Source organism: Pyrgilauda ruficollis, unplaced genomic scaffold (assembly GCF_017590135.1).
Source record: "Pyrgilauda ruficollis isolate IOZ18807 unplaced genomic scaffold, ASM1759013v1 scaffold54, whole genome shotgun sequence".
NCBI lineage: Eukaryota > Metazoa > Chordata > Aves > Passeriformes > Passeridae > Pyrgilauda > Pyrgilauda ruficollis.
The window spans coordinates 5,086,016-5,109,432 of NW_024527044.1; the positions used below are offsets into that span (position 1 = coordinate 5,086,016).

The following is a 23,417-nucleotide window of genomic DNA, read 5'->3' on the forward strand; positions in this document are numbered from 1 at the left end:
CTTCCACTAGACCATGTTGCTTAAAATCTCGTCCAGTCTGGCCTGGAACACTTACAGGTGTTTGGTCTCTCTGAGCCTAATCCATTCCTGTAAATCCATTGGATTATTATTAATATGTGGGAGTTATCTCAGACCCTTAGCAAACAGAGCCCTGAATGATTAGGAAAGCAAATTCCAACCCCTCCCTTCTGTCAAGATGAGAGTATGTAATTGCTTTGTACTCCCTGATGGATATTTTGGGCTGTAAGTTGAAATGTCAGCCACATCCATGATGTGTATACACAGCCTCTTCACACATCTTCCAAAACCAGTCAGTTCAGGTGCAGGTGCTGTGACTGAGCCAGCAGTGAGGTCTTTTTCCATAGCAAACAGATTTGACAAGAATTTCAGGTTCATAAGAGCCCAGTACATACTTTTTACAGAGAGCTTAATGTACTAAAATGGACCAGCATGAGTCCATACAACCAGACACTTCACCTCTTACAAGTTGTTTCTACCAAATTATGTTTAATGGAGATGTTTATGGACTAAAAAATGGGTTTGTGATGTTGTTTAGTACTCTGTCATCAGTCAAATATGTGCTGGGATGGAAATCTGTAGCTACTGATTTGTTTTAGTGCTTGCAGTATTTCACTGAGGCTGACATGGATGTTTGTGATATGTGGTTCCTTGACTGCATCAGCTGTTAAAGTGAAGGTCATTGCCCAGATTCATTGTGTGAAGCTGTGGATCCATAAGATAGCAGGGAAAATGAGCACTGCATTAAACCAAGCCATGCCACCACCTGAAGATTTATAACTTCAGAAAGAACATTTTTAGTAATGTGACTTCCTGCATAATGCATATTATAGAATTGCATAGAGACTCACATAAAACTCAGAGCTGGAACAGAAGAATTAATTGGTATCTTCCTGGAGACTTTCCATTTAGGTTGAAAAATTGCAGTTCTTGATGTTTTGGAAGGGTGCCATTAATTTAATTAAAAGTTTAAAAGGCTCTATAGTAAAGCATGTGACCAGAGTATTAAATTATACACCTCAGAAGTTCAAAAATAAAAAGAGAATATCCAAAGGAGAGACAAGCTGAAAGCTGAAAAATATGAGACTATAAAAGAATAATGAAGAGATGCAAACTTTTCTGGAGGGTGACTGCAAAGAATAGAATATTAGTAAGGGGAGGTAAACAGGAAGGCTGATCCAGGAGACACTGCAAAGGAGAGACTTACTCTGCCTGTTTTAAGGCAGGAAAGAACAGAAAAGTGGTACCTTCTGGAGGACTGTGAGATACTGGGACCAGTGGCAAATGTAAATGTACTGAACCATGCTTGAGGCAAGCTCTAACGGCGGGGGATGTTGGGATCAATGAGCAATTCCCCATTTCAGTTTTATAGAGGTGATGCTTCACCCAAGGAAAAGAGTTCTGTCCTGCATCCCTGAAGGAGCACACAGAAAAGCAGCGATAAGGCAGAAAATGTAGGGCAGTAGATGTGGCCTGGTAGAAACTGTATCTTCCTCCAGCCCAAAAAAACCAGAAAGGGCTGTTTTTCACCAGCCACAGTGTCCCCAATAAAAGCATTTTCTGTCTCAGGTTAAAAAAAAAGAAAGGTGTTACGCAATTGCTCTATTTCCCTTTGCTGTTTGTCAACCAGGAGAGCAGGAGCCTCAGACAGACAAGCAGGGAGCGGGGTTGTAACCAAAAGAGCTGCTCTGTAACCCAATGCAGGCTGGCTCAGGAGCTGCGCACACAGCCTGGGCACCGCCAGCACACAGCTGAGCTGCTGTGGCAGGGACAGGTTAAGTGGTTATCACACCTATTTGTTATCATCCCCATTGATTTCGCTTGTTTTCTAACGGTGCCCTAACCTGGATCTGTGAGGTATTTTTTTGTGAGCAAGTGTTTGAGAGCAAACCCCCCCAAATCTGGGGCAGGACGCCAGGAGAGCGATGGTGGGAGCGGGGAGGTCTGCCAGGGAGGTGGTGCTGCCTTGATCAGATGTGCGGCTTGTGTGAGCAGGCCTTTGCTGAATGCTGAAACTCTGCAGCAGCAATTCCCTCTCTAAACTTGTTTGACAGGGAATTGGAGGAGGCTGCCACAGAGAAGGGTTTGATGCGTGGTGTCGCGAGACGCTGGCAGCAGCAGCAAGGGAACGTCAGGAGGTAGTGCTTGCTCTGTGCTTAACCCAGCTTGTTGTAAGTCAGGCTGATTTCAATCCTCTGCGTGCTGGAGAAGCAAATTGCTTCTGTATAAACGACAGTGACACCCTGCTGGAAGATATATTTAGCTTTTCCTGGCAATCTTGCACCTGTATGCATGAACATAATGACAAAATTGAAATAGTGCTCCTATTACGTGAAGTAATACAATTAAAGCCCATAAGGGAGGACCACAGGACTTTGTGGCTTCTTTCTGTTTGCAATGGAAACAGGTGTTTGGATGTGCATTCCTTGCCTTTCAGGATTAGAGTAGTGCCTAATATGAAAAGTTAATTTGAAGGGAGATACATTGTACCCATGGAAAACAAAACATGATGCAAAGAGGACTGCATTGCTCAGCAGTTTGGAAAGCAAACAAATCCACAAGTGAACCAAACTACATTTCATCTAAAAAATCCTCCTGCTTTAGAAACACTCTATAACAAGATATATCCTAACCCGTATTTCTGATAGTGAAAAGATGGTGATATCGTGGTGGTAGGAGAATGTGTGGTAAGCTGGCAGGCAGCTGCTTCTAGAAGGAGTCATTGTTGTGGCACTGATGGATTAATATTGTGGGTATGTTCATTGGTGTCCTGGGCTGAACCCAAATCAGAGGGACCAGTCAGTCGAGGGAGGTGATTCTGCCCCTCTACTCCACTCCTCTGAGACCCCACCTGCACTGCTGCATCCACCTCTGGGCTCCTCAGCAGAAAGAAGATGTGAACCCACAGGAATGAGTCCAGAAGAGGGCACCAATTGGATCAGAGGGCTGGAACACCTCTGCTATGAAAACAGCTTGGAGAAGAGAAAGCTCCAGGAAAACCTTTGAAAACCTTCCAGTACCTAAAGGGGATAGAGACCTTCCACAAGGACAAATAGGATAAAAAGGGGATGGCTTTAAGCTAGAGGTTTATATTTAAACCTATACCTTTATATATAAACTTATAGGGTTTTTGTATATACCTATAGCTTTATATATAAAGTTATAGGTTTATATTAGATGTTAGGAAGAAATTGTGTATATAAGGGTGGTCCTGGGACAGGTTGCCCGAAGTTGTGAATCCCTGACAGTGTTCAAGACCAGGCTGGCTGGAGCTCTGAGCAGCCTGGTGTTGTAGAAGGTGTCCCTGCCCTTGGCAGGAGAGTTGGAATGACATGAACTTTAAGGTCCCTTGCAGCCCAAACCATTCTAGGATTAGGTGAGCAAGAGCTTTTGCTTAAAATGTGCAAGGCTTTACTTCTCAGTGTTCACCCACAGTCACACTGAACACCCTTCTAGGGAAAATGTGAAGGTGCTGCAAGTGTAGAAATCAAAGGAGACCTCAGAGTCCTTGGACATCCACAGTCTCTACTTCAGACATTAAACATGTCCCCATCTTCCTGGGGAAGCTGACTGGGCCCGTTAGGATTGTGTCTAAAAGTGATGGCAGAATTTTGTACCAAGCTTACTGTTCCAAGTGAATGGGTCAGTCAGAGAGCCTGGCTGCCAGGACAGAGAGTCATCAACAGCAGTGTGCTCCATCAAAGCCCCAGGGGCTGCTGCTCTCAGGAAGGTGTTGCTGCCCTTCTTGTGGACACAATTATCCCAGAAATTATCTCAGGGAGGAGCAAGTTGGGTGGGGTTTTGTTTTGCTTTTGGTTCCTTTTTTATTTTTTTTTTTTTTTTTTTTGGGAGTGCATTTTCTGTATTTTTTAAAAGTTTTTTCTGTTTGAAAGGTGATTTCAAACGAGCCTTGGTTTGGATTCTGGTGAAGTGTTGGCACATAGCCTTAAAGGAAGATATAAATAAAAGTGTTAACCTGTTACAAGAAATCATTCCCCACTGTTAAGGCTTTTGTGGTTTTAATATGACAGAGCCACTCTGATAAGAAAACTGATTTCAGTTTCAGAATTTCAGGGTTATCACAACCAGTACTGGCTTTGCAAACAGGGAAAGAGAACTTGATAGGAACCTTTTAACACTTTATAACAAGACAGACTCTGCAGTGTATTTGATTCATAGACTGCCCTCAAAAAGTTTTTTTTTTGTTGATGGTTAGAAATCAGAATCATACCTGGAGGGTTCTAAGTTCATTTCTGTTTCTTGAGAAGTGTGTGTTATTTCCTGGGTATTATGAGCTCAGCTTGGCTTTGATACAAAATCATTCCTGTGTTTAGCTAAACTTTCTAGATAAAAAGGAAATAACAAAGATAAAAAAAGCACAAGGAAGAATAATGACACTGAAACATCTGGTCCGACCTGTCTGGTGCTCCAAGACTGACCATAACATTTTTTTGTTGCCAAGCCTCTCACATTTTGAAAAGCCACAACCACCCTACAAAGCAGATGTGTACAATGTGTGCAGTCTCTGACACCTTTCAGCTGTCACCCTGGAAGTGGTGAGAGCACAGGGTTTACTGTGTATCTTGAATTTTTACCTTTTGGATCTGCCAAGCAGGTGATGGGCACCATGGCTTGTGTCTCTTCAAACTGCTTTTGGTGAGGCAGTGCCTGATCAGCAGCCTGAGTCTCCTCCTCCAGCATCCTGGCCTTGTGCTTTGGTATTGAGGTTACAAAATTTACAAGGTCTACCAGTAGTCTGGACACCAGGGAGGAAAATAATTTTACTAGGTTTGTTTAAACATCTGTAATTGAGCTTTGAAAGTTCCTTGCAGGGAGACTCGAGTATTTCAATGTAGTGGTTCTGCTAAGATCAAATCAGGAGTGACCAGAGTGACAAATCAGTAACAACTCCACTTCTGACCTGCTTGAATCAGGGAAATGCTGTCTGGACTGACCATTGCTCCTCTGATTTTTTTGTTTTATTTTTATTAAGCATTTTCAATAAAATAATTTAAAAAATAGTCAGAGGAAAAACATCCATCTTGGCAAGAATTGATTTTGCTTTAAAATTACATCTTAAAAATAATTGAATAAATTGCCACATAACCACCTAGCAAATGTTTTAAAATTACAAGTTGCTTGTTTTTCCTTGTGATGAAGAAAAACAATACATTAAAGAAGCTTTAGCCTGAGTTATACAACCCAGCGTCTGTGTGTCTGTGTGTCTGTTTTGTCTCTGAGCATTTGGAGGTTTTGTTTTGCGTCAAGACAAGGGCCTCGTTGGTGGGAATATTAGAGACAGGCAGTAAATTGTTTCAGCAGGCCAAGTTTATAAAGTGACTTGGCAGGGATATATTCACTATCCCAGCCACCTTGAACCTAGTCTGGAATGTTGTTAGGATTGCCTGGGAAACTGGTTCTCAAGTTAAGAAGGGATTTTCAGCTGTGTCTCCTGCCTCAGTTCATGGTCTCATCCTTAGTTTGTGGTTAAAGGTGAATGATGCCCTGATCTGCCATGGTTTGGGGGTTTTCCTCTCTAAACAGCTGTGACTACTTGCTTTTTATTAAACTTGATAGCATTGATATACATGGTGCTTGTGATCAAAACATCTGATTAAAATGAAACATATTTCAATGCTTTGTTGAATATGCATACTTTCTATAAATGGGATCCATTTGAATAAATAAGAATTCAGAAACATTCAGCTTGGGTTATGGCCACAAAAGCAAGTCAGTTTTGTAGTACTGAGTTCAGTGGCAGCAGAATTAGGCCTGCCTAAGTGTATTTGAGATCTTGTTTAAACTCCACTTGCTAGCTCCTTCCTTTTTTCCGGCTTTTCTGAGCCACACAGTCAAACTGGGTAAACACTGTGTTTTAATTTAACCATGAAGAACGGGTGATACTCATTATTGCTGGTACTTAGAATTAGCCACCAGTGTGCCCTGGGTGCTCTGTGTTTAGCTGCAGGTTTCTCTTTTTCCTTCTCTAGCAGCTCCCATCCCGTCAGGCTCACAGGTTGCTGTGTCGTGGTTCAGCAATGACCGTGAAGCTCCAGTGTCCTCAGGAAACTTTTATTGGCAATACGTGGCTCTGCTGAGGCTAATCCAGAACAGCAAATGTCACCGGGATCATTTGACATAACATCCCAAAAATACACAGGGAGCCTTTCCAGGAGAGCCAGCAGGAAGTGCGTCTGCCTGTGCTCCAGGATTTAATGTTGGGATCAAATCCACCTGCCTGTGTCAAATAGAGTTTAATGGAAGGCTGTGTAAGGATTGTGTAGGAGAGCACATTGATCATCACAGTAACAATATCATGTAGTTCTTGTGTGGCACATAATTCTTCAAAATGTGGCAGATATGAGCAAAATAATCCCAGCAGTGCTGCAGAGGTAAGAGAAACATTATTTTGTTAGTAGTATTTCCATTATTCAGCTAGGAGCTCTGGTAGATGTTTTCAAATTACTCCTTTTTAACAGAGTTAGGCAGATGTTAAAGGGCTGTGCCTTTAAGTGTTACTTTTGTACATGAATAATAGAAGGTTTCAGTGATAAACTTTTTTTTAAGCTAAGGTTGACTTAAAGTCAGGGAGAATCAGTTGGGATAAGGAAGGGCTTGGTTTTGTGCTGGATTCAGTCTATAAATCTTACATGATGTAGGAAATGAGAGCTGGTACCTAAAGTGCTACAGTAGGTACTTTGTAAATAGCTTGAAGTGATTTGTTTGACATAGTAAAATTTCATGTGGCAATTTCCTTATTCCCTTTCCTTCCTTGTCTCTTGTTCTCCCAATTTTTTTGCACTTCTGTGTTGCTGACATGCAGTAAAATTCATCTAGATGGGGTAGCAGGACATCTGGGGCTATGAGTTTAAAAAATCTGGTTTTTGTATATCTGAGGAATTTAATCAGCATCATGTATTCGTGGCATGATTTTTATATTAAACTTAAGACTTGGAAATTATTACAGTGGAACAGAAGTAATTCAAAGTGCATCCAGCTGTGTTTTGCAGTTCCAAAGCCAGTAATTTTATCTAATAATACCTAAGGGTGGAACTTAATCTAACTGATTGCATTTACAACATGTCATTGCTGTTTGTTACATAACTTGATTGTCAGTACACACATAAATGTAGAATGATGAGTTGATAGGATTTTTTTCTCTGATTCTTCTAAATTTAAAGATTCTTTGTAAATGAATATTATTCTATCCCTCTCAAGAATAATTTAATGACGTATTTTTTGAATGTTTATGATTTTACTCTTCTGTATGTATCTATATTTTATTAATGATGGTGTTCACTGGTTGAAGTGATCTTCCATGATTCAGCACATTCTTTGATTCAGTGACTCTGATGCACCACAGAAATGCCGTGGGTACAGTGTCATAGGAGGAGATGTGCTCAGAAAAGAGATTGGATCACAAAACCCCTGAGTTGCAGTTCTCTAACCCATCATAGCAAAGCTTTGCCATGTTAAGATTGCCCCAGTGTTGTCAAAATCCAAATCAAGATTTTTTTTTTTTTTTACTTTCCAGTCTATGAACAAATGAGCACTTCCACACTCCATCTTAATAGGAAGCAACAGCAAAACTCCAATCATTCAAACCCTCTGATTTTTATTATTTTATATATTTTATATATTTTTATATTATTTTATATATTTTTATATATTTCTAATCAAACTGAAAAGATCCTGCGATGTGAATTTTACATGTTAAGCTCAGTAATATTTCCAGGTTTTGACCCAAATTCTTCACAGGATTTCTTTACTTTTGTGCTTTTCTGCTTCCTTCAGTGACCTAAGGCAAGTTTTTCAGGCTCTCCTCACCTTGAAAAAATGCTGATACCAGTCCTTCTCTGGTGCCAAGTCTGTGCACATGTGTTGCATCTTCTCTGCCTTTCCTGCTTGTTCTCACACACAAACAGACTCATAAATTTTTACCAGTCTTGTAATTCCCATGATTTCCATGCTGGTCCCCAAAGCAGCCTGGTTACTTCTTAAGAGGTATTGTATATCTGGAGCTCAAGGGCTTCTCCAGTTTTTCCCCCTGTGCATTTGATTTCCAAAAGAAATTAAAAGAGCTCCTTTTTATGTATTTCTGGCAACCCTTCATACAACTGAAATAAAGCACTAATTGAAATGCATTTCAGGAGGGTTGTGTTGTATTAATGCATCTGTAGGACAGTAGGAGTTGAAACTGTCCCTGCTATAGCTGCTCTGGTGTGAAGGACATTCTATTAAGGAGGATAAAGGTGCTCAGATAGTGACAATTTGTTCTTCTAAATCCTCATCTTGATAGATGCTAATTTTGTGTGCAGTGCAGATGACAAGCCCATGGCATTCACCTGTATGTGCTTGCTGCAAAAGGTAATTAAAATGCTCAAGGCCTAATATTCAAGGCTGAAACTGATTTTCATTTACTTTAAATTCTATAAAACTTGCAAGGATATTATATGGCAGTAGTAATTCCCCCCCCCCCCCTTCTTTATGTAAATCCTGCTGTAAAGAAGCAATTTCTTAACTATTTCTGTTGCTTCTCTTGCATTTCATGGAAACATAGAATGGTTTGAGTTGGAAGGGACCCTAAAGATCATGTAATTCTGTAATTCCCACTCCCCTGCCATACAAGGGCAAGTACACCTACAATACCAGGTTGCTCAGAGCCTTCTCCCAGCCTAACCTTTAAAACTTTCAGGAACGAAGCATCCACAACTTCCCTGGCAAATTTTTTTTTGTTTCTTCTGGTCTAAGAAAAACATCTGACTCAGGTCACTGTTCACCAGTATCTCAGGTGTTAAAACCTGTTCGTGATTCTGGGAATGGGGTTTATGCACAGAGGAAATTTGCTTGATTTAGGTATGGCTTTAGTTACTGTTTCTCTTAACCAGGAAGATGCTAAAGCAGACATAGTATTTTTCATAACTTCTGCTGCAGGTAAGGACATAAGTGTACTGCTTTACTTCTTGGAGAAGGGCTCATCACCTCTAAAGAGACTGTGCTGCTGCAGGCTCCCAGTGGAGTTCAAAGTATGAGGAGCCAATCCTCGTGTGCTCCATCCCAGAAATCTGACAGCTGAGTTCAGCAACTGTCTGTATTCAGAAAAGACTGTTTAGCATCAGTTTTAAATGTTCAGAAGATCGATTTTTTTGGTGAGTTTTGGGTTCTGTTTTTTTTAAATTCTTGGTAGTAAAACACAGGGTGATACTAGAAATTCTCCAAACTTCCTAGATGCTGATAGCAATTCAGCATCCTTAGATCCCAGTTCTGCAAAGGAGGCTGTGCAGGCTGGTCTGTGCTTTGGCAGACACCTCTGAACATGACTTTCTTTGCAAAATCCATTCCCTGAGGTAAAAAATAAATACAGATGCCTTTTTATGGCATTTCCAAAGCATTGTACAGTCATGGTCAGTACTTTACAGGTGCAGAAGCTGAGAAGTCATTGCCTTGTGCAAGGAGGGCCAGCAAGAACTTCACCTTGATCCTGTGCTCTGTCCTTTAGTCAATAGGTCTTGTGTCCTTTGGGTTTTGTACAGCACTTAGCATGATTCAGTGTTCCTGTGCCACTCAGTCTCAGTAATTCACAGTAAATAGCCCAATAACAAACACACAAATCATACTAATCACAGCTATGCATTTTTACTTTCTCTTTTTGCCACTGCTATTAGTAGGGCGGGGTCAAAGTTTAGATTATCTTTCGACTGGCTATCTTAAAAAGCACACAGAGTTTATGTGTGTTAGGACATTCAAAAAGAAGTAGAAAAGAATAATTTTAAGGCTTAAAAATTGCTTAAGATTGCCATCCTGAAGGCTGCCTTTCTCATTTAATTAAAAGAGCAAATATCACTTGACTGCAGTATTAAATGTATCTGCAGGGTCTTTTTAGTACAGTGGTAAGAAATATAACAAGAATGGTACTTCTTAACAAGAACCACAGAATGGTTTGAGTTGGAATGGAATTACAGACTGTCTATTTCTAATCCTTTTGCCATGGACAGGGACACCTTCTGCTAGACCATGTTGCTCCAAGCCCCATCCAACCTGGCCTTGATCCCTTCCAGGGATGGGGAATTCACATCTTCTCTGGGCAACACATTAATAGTTAAGGTCAAATGTAGTCAGAGTAGGAGTAGGCTTAATAGTAAGGTTGCAATGAACCACCAAAGAAGTCATACCCTGTCTGCCTGTGCTTCAGACCAAGACTAGATATGCTGTCATGAAGCACACATAGCAAGGGACAAGAAAGGAATAAACACACCAGAAAGTTTGCAAACCAGCAGGGTATTACTATGGAGGAGGTTTTGACAAAACAGAACAGAGCTAGAATCTTTGCTTTCTGTGCCTCTGAATGGCAGCACAAATTTGGTTGAGGCTAGTCGGACAGAAATGATGCTGAGAGGCTGCTTACGTGTCCTGGGTGTGATAATGGAATGTGATTAATTCAGGTGCTGGTTAAATATGGGATTGCTTATCTTACCTGCCTGGTTATGCAAGGGCCAGACTTTGAAAGGGCCTCCAAAGGCTGAGCTGATGATTGATGTGCCAGTACAGGTCAGACCTTGAAGATGAGATGAGGAAGAACTAAACTGGGAGATACAAGAGTGGAATTCTCTTTCTGTCTGTTGTTGCCTAAGTCATGCCACAACCCTGTACCTTGGCTTCATTCCCTATGAAATGTTTGCCCCAACATCCATTTTCATATCTGTGTAGTCCAGTAGCATGTCCAGATAAAATTTCCCCTCTTTTCCCTTTACTGAGTGACTGTAAAAGCTACCCAATATTCATGGATTGACTCCTGACAAAATACTGAATTAATTTTCAGGTTGGGCTGGTGCTTCTCTGTATGGATTGCCAATCTTGTCCTCTTCATGACATTTTAACACCCAAATAAACCCCCTGAATCTTAACATCCAGGGCATGTAGCTGTTGTTCTGCCTGCTGGTGCTTGCCTGTACCTGTGTATTGTCCCAAACAAGTGGAAATCAGAGAATCCAGCCCCGATGGATCATTGCTATTGTTGCTGGTGTTTTTCTAGATTGTGACTCAATTTGTGTGGGTCAACAGGCACGTTGTGTTACTGCTTTCCTTTTGCTTTTAGCTGCTGAATGGGCAACTTCAAACAGATGCAAATGCATATCATGGGGGGAAATTATTTTCTTTCACTGCCCTGTGTTTTGTGATGAGCCATGGCTGCTGATTCAGTGTGCAACTGGAGACCTGTTTTGCTTGTTTATTTTATTTACTGTATTTTTTAAAAAGCTCTTCCTGAATGAAGAGGGATTGAATAATGGAATATTCTTGCAGGTTCTAGGTTCTCTCAGAATGGCAGTTTTAGTTGTTTTTCTGTGCTTAGTTCTTTTAAATGCCCAGGACATGCCAACAGGATTCAGTGCAACAATGCCCTTCATTATTAAGTCTATTTTCAGTCTTCAATTAGAATTTGGTTCATTTTAATTCACTTTTCATTCTAAGTGTTAATTCATCCATGCAGTTTGACAAGGAACTCTATTTTCTTTCTTGTACCGAAAGGAGCTAAATTTGATTTTTTGTTTTTGGGTTTTTTTTTTTTTAATAACAATATCTCTGAGTCTCACAATTAAGCTCTAGATCCAGACTAGATCCAAGACTGGGTCTTGCTTGAGGTTCAAAAATGATCTTTCCTCTGCATTAAGCCCTCTGTCCTCAGCCTGGTCCAGGAGGGAGCCACAAGGAGCTCCTCAGAGTGCACGAGTGTAATCTTCTATTACATACTTCAATTCCATGTTTACAAATCTTCCATTACATGTTTCTCTAAACACTCCATAAGTCTTCTTCTAGCAGTCTCTGCTAAAGGCAGGTGAACGTGGATGTGGGAAGACTTGTTTCAGAGTGGGGAGTATCCCCTGCCCATCCTGGCTCGCTGGCACCAGCAGTCCTCTGGCCTGTGCTTGGGGGAACACCCCGTTCTCTCACTGAGCTGAATCTCTGCTCAATGCCCTCATGATTCAGAGTTTATCTCAAAACAGATGATTCAAGAGTAATAATCTTTCTTAGAAATGCTGACTGTAGACAACTCCTCAGGTTCAACCTTGAAGAGCTGGGGAAGGATGTGGCCAAGATGGGAACTTTGGAGAAGTTATATAACTTTTATAGAAAGTTACATATTTTTAAATAAAGTTATATAAATATTATAATCTTCATAAAGTTATAATTAGTCCCATGACATCTCTTTCACTCTGGGCACCAAGGATTATTAATTTTTAAACTTACTAAAAATTATTTGAATATTTATTTAACTTTTATTTTAAGCCATATACAGGATCTTTGAAAGTGAGTGCAGCATTAGTGCTAATCACCTTGTGCCATTCTGCCAGAAAGAGAGATTTTGTGCTAACAGATGTTTAGCATTTCAATGGAAGTGTGAAATTATAGGATTTCTCTTACTTGTTATTTTTTGAAGACCACCCGTGTGTGCTTGACATTTTACAATAATAGGGGGAGGGAAGAAAAACTCCATTTTAGAGAGAATTGCAAGTAAAGATTAAAAAGAATAGCTTGTTTTTCAGATCTTATTCAGGTATTTCAGGGAATTAGGCCCAGCTGTACACAAATGTATAGAAAATGTTCAGAAATTCTCTTGCCAAATCCTGGTTTCTCAATTACCTGATTAACCTGGATTGTCTCCAGAGAAGGTGGCACCTTCTTGTGAATTTAACAATAAATGGATGAGGAGATTTAGGGAGCATGGCCCTTGTGTCACACTCCATTTCCACCATATCACAAAGGATTTGTTTAATTTGAATAAAGCAGCTGGGTGACAATGGCAGAGAAGCAGAGTGGAGAGTCAGAGAAAGGGATGGGAGCTGGGGACAGATCTCAGGGCTGCTGTCAGCAAATCAGTGGTGATGCCAGGGAATGGGGAATATGGCTGAAAGGTGAGGGGCATAAAAATGAAATGAAATAAAATCAACAAAGTGATTATTTTCTTGTGGGGGGAAGAGTGCAAGCAAGAGACATTTTGGGAAGAAGTCTTCTGATTGCTTCTGAGAAAGCTGTGGGAGGAAAGAACAGGCTGGAGAAGAGCTCTGCTGTACAGCCATGCTGGAGTCGCTGCTCGTCCTTTTGGAGGGTGCTCCACTTGGGGCACGAGGGACTTAGGAGTGATAAAAAAATAAAAAGATGGTATTTGGAATTAACAGCATCATCAAAGATCCTAGAAACAAAAGGACAGTAAGAGGTGAAGAGGTGCTAGGGAAAGTGCAGTTGATTATTTTGATGAGTAGCATTGAATTAAACTTAATTAAGCTTTGGTTTTGGGTTTGGTTGCTTTTGTTTTTCATGCTGTGTACAGGATAAAATGAAATCAGAGGAAATTCACTCTGAGCATCAGGTAAAAATTTGTTTTGAGGAAATTATCAAAACTGTTTCTTTTTAAAGCATTTCAAACTGGCCCAAACAGTACGTGCAAAGGAATTTAAGAAATCATCCTGTAGTGGGATACTGAGCAAACAAGAAACGTGTTCCAGATTTCTCTCTGTGATCTGTTCTTTTCTGTTTGCAATATATATCATACATTAAATTCAGAAGTCCATACTGCAAAAAAATATTTCTAAATTCTACTTTTACTAATACACAGTCTTAGTCAAAATTTCTCAGTAGCTTTTGGAAAGCACCCTGTTTATTTTCTCCATCATTTGATATTGAACACACAAATTGTTTTGCTTTTAGGTGGATCCCAAGGAACATTTACTTGCTGTTTGTGTGTATGTCTTAGACTCTTGTTTTCACTGCAGGTATTTTCACTTATAAACTCAGAACTTGCTCTCCTTTTCTTGTTTAAGGAAATATTCAGAGGGAGTGGCATCAGAAAAGACTGCCTTGTAGTGCACCACCCCTCTAATGTCTAAATATGACTGCATGTCTGTGTAGATGATCAGATGAACAAATACAGCAAGGAACAAAATATGAAAAGTAAAAAAAAAATCCTCTCAATACTAAACTCAGTAATTATTTCTCTGTGAGTACCTGGAAACCAGAAAATTTATTTATAAGGCATTTTATTTTTTAATTCTCAGGGTATTAAGGCTTGGTCCAAATACCAGTAATATTGTATTGACAGTTAGTTTATTGGAGTGATTGTGGGTTGTGCTTGAAAGTCACACATGGTGCAAACATCAAACCCAAGACTGCTTTGGGCCTGTGGTTTGCTGGTGCTTTGCAGCACAGTTTGATCTGCTTTCCGTGGAAGACAGAAACACCCATCACATCTCGGGATGGAGCTGCTCCCTGCCCTCTGCAGGGCTGTCAACTTTGGAGATGAAAAAGGAGAGAAGAAGGCCCAGTCCTGCCCACTCTGGGGCACCTCCTGAGGGCTGCCAATTGCTCTTTTAACCCATTCAGTGTTTTTATGATGTTAGTAAGGTACAAAATGAGACCCCCAGGACACTTTGTGGGATCAGCTGATATGGTAAATACCCTTATCAGCAACACCCACCATCCAGACCTTTATTTGCAGTGCCTGCAAGTGACTCTCTTTCCTAAGACTGCAAATAAAGTAACGGAATTTCAATAAATAATTCAGCCCTGGATCTTATTTCAGGTTCAGCGTTGACTTTCAGCACCTGGCTGCTGTTATTATTTGTTAGTCTGATACGCTGCTTAGAGGCATGGAAATTTGGCTGCTGTTCACCAGCATTTGCAGGATATACTGTGTGGCCAGATTAATACCCCTGGCTCAGAGATTTTTAACAGACATCCAAATTCCAGATGTGGCAGATTTAATTCTTACAAGAAAAAAATGCATGCAGGATTCTGGTGCTGTAATGGGAACTCTGCACAGATCTTGTTTTGGAGAAACACCTGATTTGCACCTGATCTCCACTAGAAACAGGAATAATTTGGCTAGAATTTGCATTGCCTATGACACCTGTTGACACTGATCTATCTCTCGTTTTATTTTCTGCATCTTCCCCAAGGGGAAATGATTTTTTGGGGTATCTAATTAGCTCTCAGGATATAGAATCATCAATATCTGAAAGTATTAAAACTGGTGCTTTGTGAATAGCTTGATAAGAGTTATTCACAAATTCTTTCTTCAGGGCACTTGTGGTTTTAATAATTTATTAGGAAGAAACTAGTGAATCCGAAGTATGACTCTGCTTTCACTGAAGTCAGTGGAAAATGTAGTGGGAATATTTTGTGTGAATATTGATGGTTATGGAATTAAATAAGGTACAGTATCACTGAATCATAGAATATTTGAGTTGGAAGGGACATTTTAAAGGTCATATAGTTTGATTTTCCTCAGTAATTAGGAACATCTTTAACTAGATCAGTTTGCTGACAGCCTTGTCCAGCCTGACCTTGAACGTTTCCAGGGATGGGGCATCCACCACCTACTCCATTAGAATATAACCCATTAATGGGTGTGGCACCTAAAGCCAAAAACCCTAACAAGATCCTGCAGGCTTAAGCTTCCAAAATAAAGGAGCTGCATTATGGATATGCAGAGCTGAACAGGCACTGGTATCAAAATCTTGCAGGACAAGATCCTTCCAGTACCTAAAGGGAGCCAATGAGAAAGATGGATAGAAAATATTTACAAGAGCCTGGAGTAACAGGACAAGGGGAAATGGCATCAAACTGAAAGGAAGCAGGTTTAGATTGGATATTAGGAAGAAACTCTTCCCAGTGAGGGTGGTGAGGCCCTGGTAGGGGTTGCCCAGACAAGTTTGGCTGCCCCATCCCTGGAAGTGTCCAAGGCTGGGTTGGATGGGGCTTGGAGCAACCTGGTCTGGTGGAAGGTGTCCCTGCCCATGACAGAGAGGTTGGAAATAGATGATCTTTAAGGACCCTTCCAGCCCAAACCACTATGATTCTAACTTTATTTGCCTTAAAAAATTTGGATTTGTGACTTTCTTGTTCAAAACCCTTACTTCTTCCTATGAGATACTCCATTGTATCCAAAACAACCAGCAGTAGCTGATGCTTCAGCATCTCTATTGAATTTTACTAAAATCGTGAGAATTTTCTAAATACTGCTGTGTCCTGACTCTCCAAATCCTGTCACTAAGGTTCCTTCCAGTGCTTGAACCCACGTGCATAAATGCAACTGATAGATAAGAAAAATGGATTGCATGTCTAACTGATGTGACAAATTAGGTACCTTTTGGAAAACCCCAGAAAAGGGAAGTTGACTTCCTTGGGAGCAGAAGCTTCTCCCTGCAATGCAAACAGGCAACACTAGAGGGGATTTTACTACCACTCTATGTGAGGCCTGTGCCTCTCCCAAAAACCCTTCCAAAACATATGTTATAGTTCAGCCACAAGATGTTGGCCACAGGCTGAGCAAAATCTATGTTTGTATGATGCAAAAGGTCAGGAAAGATTATGATAATTGTCCCCTCTGGCCATGAAACCTCTGAGTGAAATTCTGGTACTTTCAAAGTCACAGGCAAAATTGCCATTGATTTCACTGGGGCCAGATTTCATCCTGTGCAGGTCAGAGGGAGGCAAAAATCTGTGCCACCAAGGATCCAGCACTGGCAGCAGGAGCAGCTTTATTGTCAGAGCCACTAATATATACTGTTTAAAAGGATTTTTAAAACATTCTATGCCTCCTCTATGCTCTGCAGCAGGATGAAATAAATCCAGACCAGTTTTACCAGCTTCTTTTGGTTTCTTCAAAGTCTCCACTAAATGCAGATTACACAATCTCCTTAGAAAGCCTGCTTGTGTTTCATTAGGCCTATAATTACACTCATTTTTTTCCCCTCCTAAATCTTTATTGTTGCAAATTGAGCTAAATACTTAATCCCATCCTCTGTGGGCATGAACAACAATGGATCATCATCCTCTTTGTGAAGCAGTCTTATGCATTCTTGAGGAAGCTGTTATGTTGTAGTAGAGCAACATGTGTACATCTCATTAACTTGCTGCTGTTTCCTGTAGAGGCACAGACTGATGATTCACATTGTGATTTACGTAAAACCTCCTTCACTTTTCCCTCACCAGCTATTCCCCATCCTGCATTTTGTACATCACATTTTGTTTTTCTCACATCTTACACCTTGAGGTTTACTTTGCTGAATTTCATTTAAGTGATTTCAGACACTTAGTTCCAACCTCTTAGCATCACTTTGAGTCTACTTCTCTCCTGGGAAATCCCAGTAACCTCTCTGTGCTTGTTGTTGGCAGGAAATTTTGTAAGGTTCTGTCTGTTCCTTCCTCCATTTTGCTAATGGAAACATTAAATATGACTCATCTTGTCACAGACCTTTATGGTACCTCTATTTCTTATGTGTTTATGCGCTAACAGAAAACTCGATTACTGCTGCTCCATAAGTATTTTTTCAACCACTTGTACAAGCACTTTGCAGAGGTTTCATACAGGTCTAGTTTCCCTATTTTGTTAATGAAAATATGGTCTGGATCTGATGCCATTGACCTTACAGAGGTCAGCTCTAGATATCTGCTTCTTCTTTTCTACCCAAAGTGCTGGGAAATCTGGCAGAGAACAAAATTTACTTGAGTTAATTAATGTTATTTGTTCCTGATATGTCCATATTGTCTTTTCTTATCAACTTCAGATTTCCACATTCACTTGTGAGTTACTGTTACTCATTTGTTCTGACATCTTTCTATATGTTAAACTTATATATCTGACATTTCTTGAGTTATTTTCTTGTTCCTGTGATGTCTCACTCACAGTGAATTGTTGATGAGTCCCCAAAAAGCAAAGCTTTTCAAAGCTGTTTTCTGAGGTTGCATCCACTGGCTGATGTGGGTACCCAGAATCCTGTTCCAGGATCCTGGTGTGTGCTGGGAGCACAATTGCTTTATTAAATTGGAAAAGGCTCAGGAAGCAGTGTAAAGGATGATTGTTGCTTGTCCATCAAGCCAAGAATGAAACATCTGTATTTTCAGTCCACTATGTTCTGAAACACAGGAACTTTGTGTCCAGTCTGCTATCAAGAACTATGATGAGAATGGCAATTTCTGGTTATGAAGAATTTCAAGATTTTGCTCTGAATTGCGCTAAGTCTAAAAAACTCATTTTAAAACATTCACAGCGTTACTGAACAGAGGCTGTGGTGGGTTTTCTGTGAGGAGGGAAACTGCAATAGTAATTTTAAAACGAAATTTTGTCTGCTGGGTGGGCTGCTGGGCAGCCAGGAGCCCTGTGAGTCCTGCTGAGCTGCGTGTTGTGACCTCCGAGCTTTGTGTGGTCCCAGCACCTTTCCTGTCCTTGGAGGCTGGCCAAAGACCACAACTCCAGGTGTATTCCCCAAGGTGATATGGCCAAAGCTTTCATGCATCTCCATCAGGTATTTGTCAAATTCCAAGTGAGTTCCTCAAAGAATATTCTTCCAATGGAGATTTTATTTTGAAACGCTCTGAATTTTTTGTGTAGTTGCTCAAGAAACTCACAGTGATACTTCCCTCTTACTGAGGCTTTTAAAATCAGCTTTTCATTTTGGGTTGCTTGTGGCATGATTTGCCAAGTGTAGAGAGTTGATACTTGTGAGAAGTCAGCTGCCTTCAAATTGTCTCACAAGATCTAAAACTGTTAGCCACTCTGAAAATGTCAGCCTGCATTTAGCACCCATCCTTTAGCTTGTATTTTGCTGACATTAAAAGAATATAAATACATGCTCTATGTGATTTCTTTCTACAGTACTGCTGGTGTTCTTAGTGACTCTCACTCTTTTGGGGGCTTTTCCCTTAAACATCACCCTCTAAAAGTAAGTCTTGGTGTTCAGAAGTTCCTCACAGCAGAGCAAGCTGGAATATGGTCTCTTGGAAAAAGAAAATTTTGGTACCAAACTTTATGCATGTATATATATATTTGGTGTAGGAAGTTTTGTTATAGTTCCCACTACTTCTGTTTGTCTGATATTAAATTCTCATTATGTTGGCCACATGCAAAGTGAAGTAACAGATCTACAAATACAGATAATATCATGTTCCAGGGTGTCAGACTAGTCCGTGCTCTTCTACTTTACTCATATTTGTCAAGTCATGGAACATTAGAAGAAAGCAGAGGAGGTGATGGAATAGCATGGAATCCTTTCCCTGTGATCAGACCATTCACCCATGTCTAGTCTGTAGTTTTATAAATCTAAACTGCACATGACTGATTGGAGTTCTCAGACGTCACAAGGTTTATTTCAGAGCAAAAATTGTTTCATGCAAGAGCAAATGCAGTGGCCAGTGGCTCCACAAAGCCCTTGAGGAAACTGAGACCTATTTGTGCAGGTTGATCCCTGTGCATGCAGCTGCTCTGCTGCCAGGACCTCAGCTGATGTGGCAGATAAATCTGATCTTTAGCTGTGAATACCCTAAGCCATCATGAAAGGATTCTCTGGATGAAGCCAACCTATAGGACTGATCCCTTCCTGCCCATGCTGCCCTCCATGTGGATATAAAAAGTTGAAAAATCATGATTTACCAAACCTATAAATAATATTTGTCATGTCCTAACTGCATGATGCCCACGGGCATGAATGTCTCAAGAGTACAAATGCATCTCTTCCAGAGCTGCAGAGATCTGAGAGTGCAGTGGCAGCTCCTTGGAGATGCTCAGCCCTGCTGTGCTGCTCAGCTGCTTGGAACCCAGTGTGAGAAGCCAGCTCCCCTCAAACTGGCCAGCAGCACAGACCAGTCCAGCTTATGTGCGTCTAAAATATATGTCTGTCTGTAATGCCAAACTTGGACAGCATTTTGGCTGGCTTTTGGGGAGCTGGCTAAAGAGTCTCACCACTTCCTTTTTGTTTTCTTACTACCCTGACAGCCCTTCAGGCAAGTGCTCTATTTTTGTTTGACATATATGCACATGGTCCATTTCCATGTGTGTGTGCTTAGGGATATATTCCTGCTCTATCTTGCCCTCCTTTGGAAAGCTGCTGCCCACAGCTTCTCCTAGCAAGATGAAATCTCAGGAAAAGCCCAATGAAGTTGAAATGCTGCACAGCAAATTTATTATTGTTTTCATTGGCCCCTGTTCAGGAAAGTGCTTAAGTATGTGCTTAAGTCCTATTGAAATCAACAGGACTTAAGAACATGCTTAAAGTCAAGCATATACTTCCTCTGAATTGGGATGTATTTCAGCACATGCTTAAATGCTTTCCTAAATCAGAGCCACAGTCAACAAGTGTCCTGTGATACACAGGGCTTGTGAGACAAGATTTAGTTCTTACCTAAGACCTACCAGTGCTGCTTTATGAATGTACAGTTCTTAGCTTGCCTCTTGGTTGGTGGCACTCCAGAAAGCTCACTGGCTTTTGCATTTGGATGAGAAGTTGAGAAGGAAAAAAACAAAAAAAAACAAAAAAAAACAAGAAAATGGAAAAAAAAAATAACCCTTACTAAAGCAATACCTTGGCATGTCTGATCTCATGTTGCAACCCATGGTTTTTTCCCTACAATGGAGATTTGTGCTATTGTGTGTGTGGTATAATTACTAAGACAGATTTTTTTTTTTCTTAATTGCACAATAAATAGGATATTTCCTGGCCTGCTTTGCGTTTCCAATAGGATTTTCACTTCCCTTTTGGGTTCTGAGTGTAAGGAGAGTAAGTGTCAAAAGGCAGGAGCTTTCCCAGTTGTAAAACAGAGAGGATGTAACCATGTGTAATGTGAGCCTTGAGTTTGATTGTAGGGATGATGAAATCAAATCCCTCCTTAATCTTTACTGGGAAACATTTAGGTGAATTAGTCTGCTTATTTTTGTTAGCTTGTTAAAATCCTTTTGGAAAAAAGTGTGTTTTAATGTAGTCAAAAATATCTCCTTGCTTTACACCACAGTCTAACAGACCCCTGGACCACGTGCAGAGTGACCTCAATGCAGTGAAAAATGAAAGGAGAAGGAGGATAGATAGGCCCAAATACATTATTTGCCCGGAAAAACCACAGTGCTTTGCAATATGCAATTCTTTCCAGTGCTGCCATTTTTAAGCTAGATGCTTAGTCATTATTAATGATGGTGTATTTCTCTGAAGTTCTGTATTTTGGGAAAAACTGGAACTTGTATTTTTTCCTCCCTTAAGGTTAGTTAAAATAATATACAGTTGTCTGTGTGTATTGCATGTACAAGTTGGTGTGTTTTTTGGAATATGCGAGGAAATTTATTCCAGTTATTTCATTTGTAGCAAAGTATTAGCTTGAACTTGAGAAGAGCTCCTTGTTCACATTGTTCAGCTGTGCTGTGCAGTGGTTGGAGGCTTTTGATACTCCATGACTTCACAAAAAATACTTGATACAAGGTCATAAAATCACTGAGACTATTTTTTCTCCCTCCTGAAACCACCTAAATTTTTTCAATTGATAATGAGTTCATGCAGCCCCCACGCATGCACACAAATGTTTGTAAGGTTTAATTAATTCACTAAAAATAGCTGAACTGTTTAAGGAGGAGCACCTTATAATTAATAAAGGAGAACATTTTGCTCATTCTTGCCATTACTCAGATAGAGGGAAGCAGCTGGTCTGACAGGAGGCTTTTCCTGATGTGATTACACTGAGTTCCACAGAGGGCAGGACCTTGCATCACTTGGTGTGAAGGACAGAAACAGCTGGAGACTAAGTAGAAAGGCATACTTTTTGAGTAGGTAGACTGATAAATTATGTTTGTGGGAAGCAATGGAAGCAGAAAGTGCTGTTTCCAAGATGGAGAAACTAAGACTCTAGCAATTCTGTCTCCACAAACTCCAGACTTTTCTGTTGCTGGAGTCTATATTCATCCCAGTTAAAACTAAGACACTCAGTGGATTCAGTCGAAGTGAAAGGTGGACAGATTCATCTTTCAGATGTGCGTCTTGGCCTTGCTCACACAGGAGACCTTCTCTTGGGCACCTCAGTTAGACTTCAGTGGGGTGAGTAGTGATGGGCCAAAAAGTCTCACCCAACAAATCCTCAAATCTATTATACTTTTCCACAGTCACTATGGGAATTTGCCTTTTCAGGTGAGGCTCTTCTCAGCTGGGAGTGCACTTTAACAACTCCATCTCCTTTATCCTAGTGCCCACAAAGCCTCAAATCTGTCCCTAGCTGCAGTCTTTTATTCAGAATTGTCAGACTGTCCTTAGCTGCAATCATTGTATCAGAAATATCCAATGTTAGTGGCAGAGAGAGTGCATATGTCACCAACTTGCTCCATTTTATAAGTACTTCATCACTTTTACTGTGTTTCAGGGAAGCTGCATGAGAAAGCTTTTGTGAAAAACAGCAGGGATAAATGGTGGTTCTCCAGCTTGTCAATTGTATGTTCTTTTCTTTCCATCCACTGCTTGAGTTCTTGATCTTGATGAAGGTATTATTTAATTCCTGCCTTTCTGAGCCCTTACTCTTGGACAAATAGGTAACAGATTTTTATTTAGGCACTACTGGGGTGCTTTAAGAAAGCTTTTTTCTTTGAAGCTGAGAGTGACTAAGCCTGGGAAGTTTTCTTTCTCATCTCCTCCTGGTAGTTAATAGACTTCACAAGGGATCTCAAAACTCTCTGATAAGCTTTTGAAGTTGTTACCTACTAAGGTTTTGCTCTTTCTGCGTACTGAACGTTGAATTACTGACTGCTGTTAGAGGCAATGAGAAAGGACTCACAAAACCGACAGAGCCTTGCCTATAATTTCCACAGAAAAAGAGCTGAAAATAATAGATAAATTGTGTTGCTGGGGAGATTTTGATTCTGTTCCCTCCTCTGTCACCAGTTAGCCTTGTGATTTGTGGTAGCATTTTCAGTTATGCGAGTCACATGAGATCAAAACCCATGAGTCAGTCTCCACCCAAATCATGAGCCTGGCTTCCAGATCCCAGAGCTTTGAACAGAGATCATACTGTACTTTTTCTTTAGTTTATCTTTTGTTTTTGGAATTTCCTCTGCCTATTCCCAATGTGTCTCTGGCAATAAATGTTTCCCATTGCTTTGGAAGTGTTGAGAAGGAATTTTGACCATTTGGGGCTGTTGGAGGCCTCATTTGACCTACACAATTAACTTTATTTTTGATCACCAAGTCAATCTTATTTCTTCCAGATTTCACATCATCTTCATTTTCCCTATGACTTCTACATCCCTTAGCCCCACACAACCCTCACTTCTGTTTCTCTCGTGTCATTATCATTCTCTCTTCATTTTCCCTATGACTTCTACATCCCTTAGCCCCACACAACCCATCACTTCTGTTTCTCCCTTGTCATTATCATTCTTCCAGGCACATGGTGTAACTCTTGGGGATGTCCTTTGCTGAGTGGGACTCAGTGATCCTTGTGGGTCCCTTCCAACTCAGCAGATTCTGTGATTCAGCTGAATCTATGATTGTGTGATTCACCTGCTTTGTCCCTCCTTCAGTCCTCTGGTCTGGAGATGGTTTTTCACCATTCCCTTGAAGGACAGAGAACATATAAGAAGATGCAAGTCTGGATAATCC

At 40.6% G+C, this 23,417-nt stretch overlaps 1 protein-coding gene across 2 annotated transcripts in view; it reads left to right on the plus strand.

Moving 5' to 3' along the window:
• The window catches only part of CLIC5 (chloride intracellular channel 5), a 59,192-nt gene that overhangs the window by 1,259 nt on the left and 34,516 nt on the right, over positions 1 to 23,417 (plus strand). The window contains exon 1 of one of the 2 annotated variants that reach the window (XM_041480992.1): positions 6,277 to 6,410. The exons of the other annotated variant lie outside the window; for it this stretch is intronic. The gene's annotated coding sequence lies outside the window, so the exon portion shown is untranslated. Of the gene's footprint in view, positions 1 to 6,276; positions 6,411 to 23,417 lie in introns of those variants that run through there. 2 annotated transcript variants of the gene reach the window in all.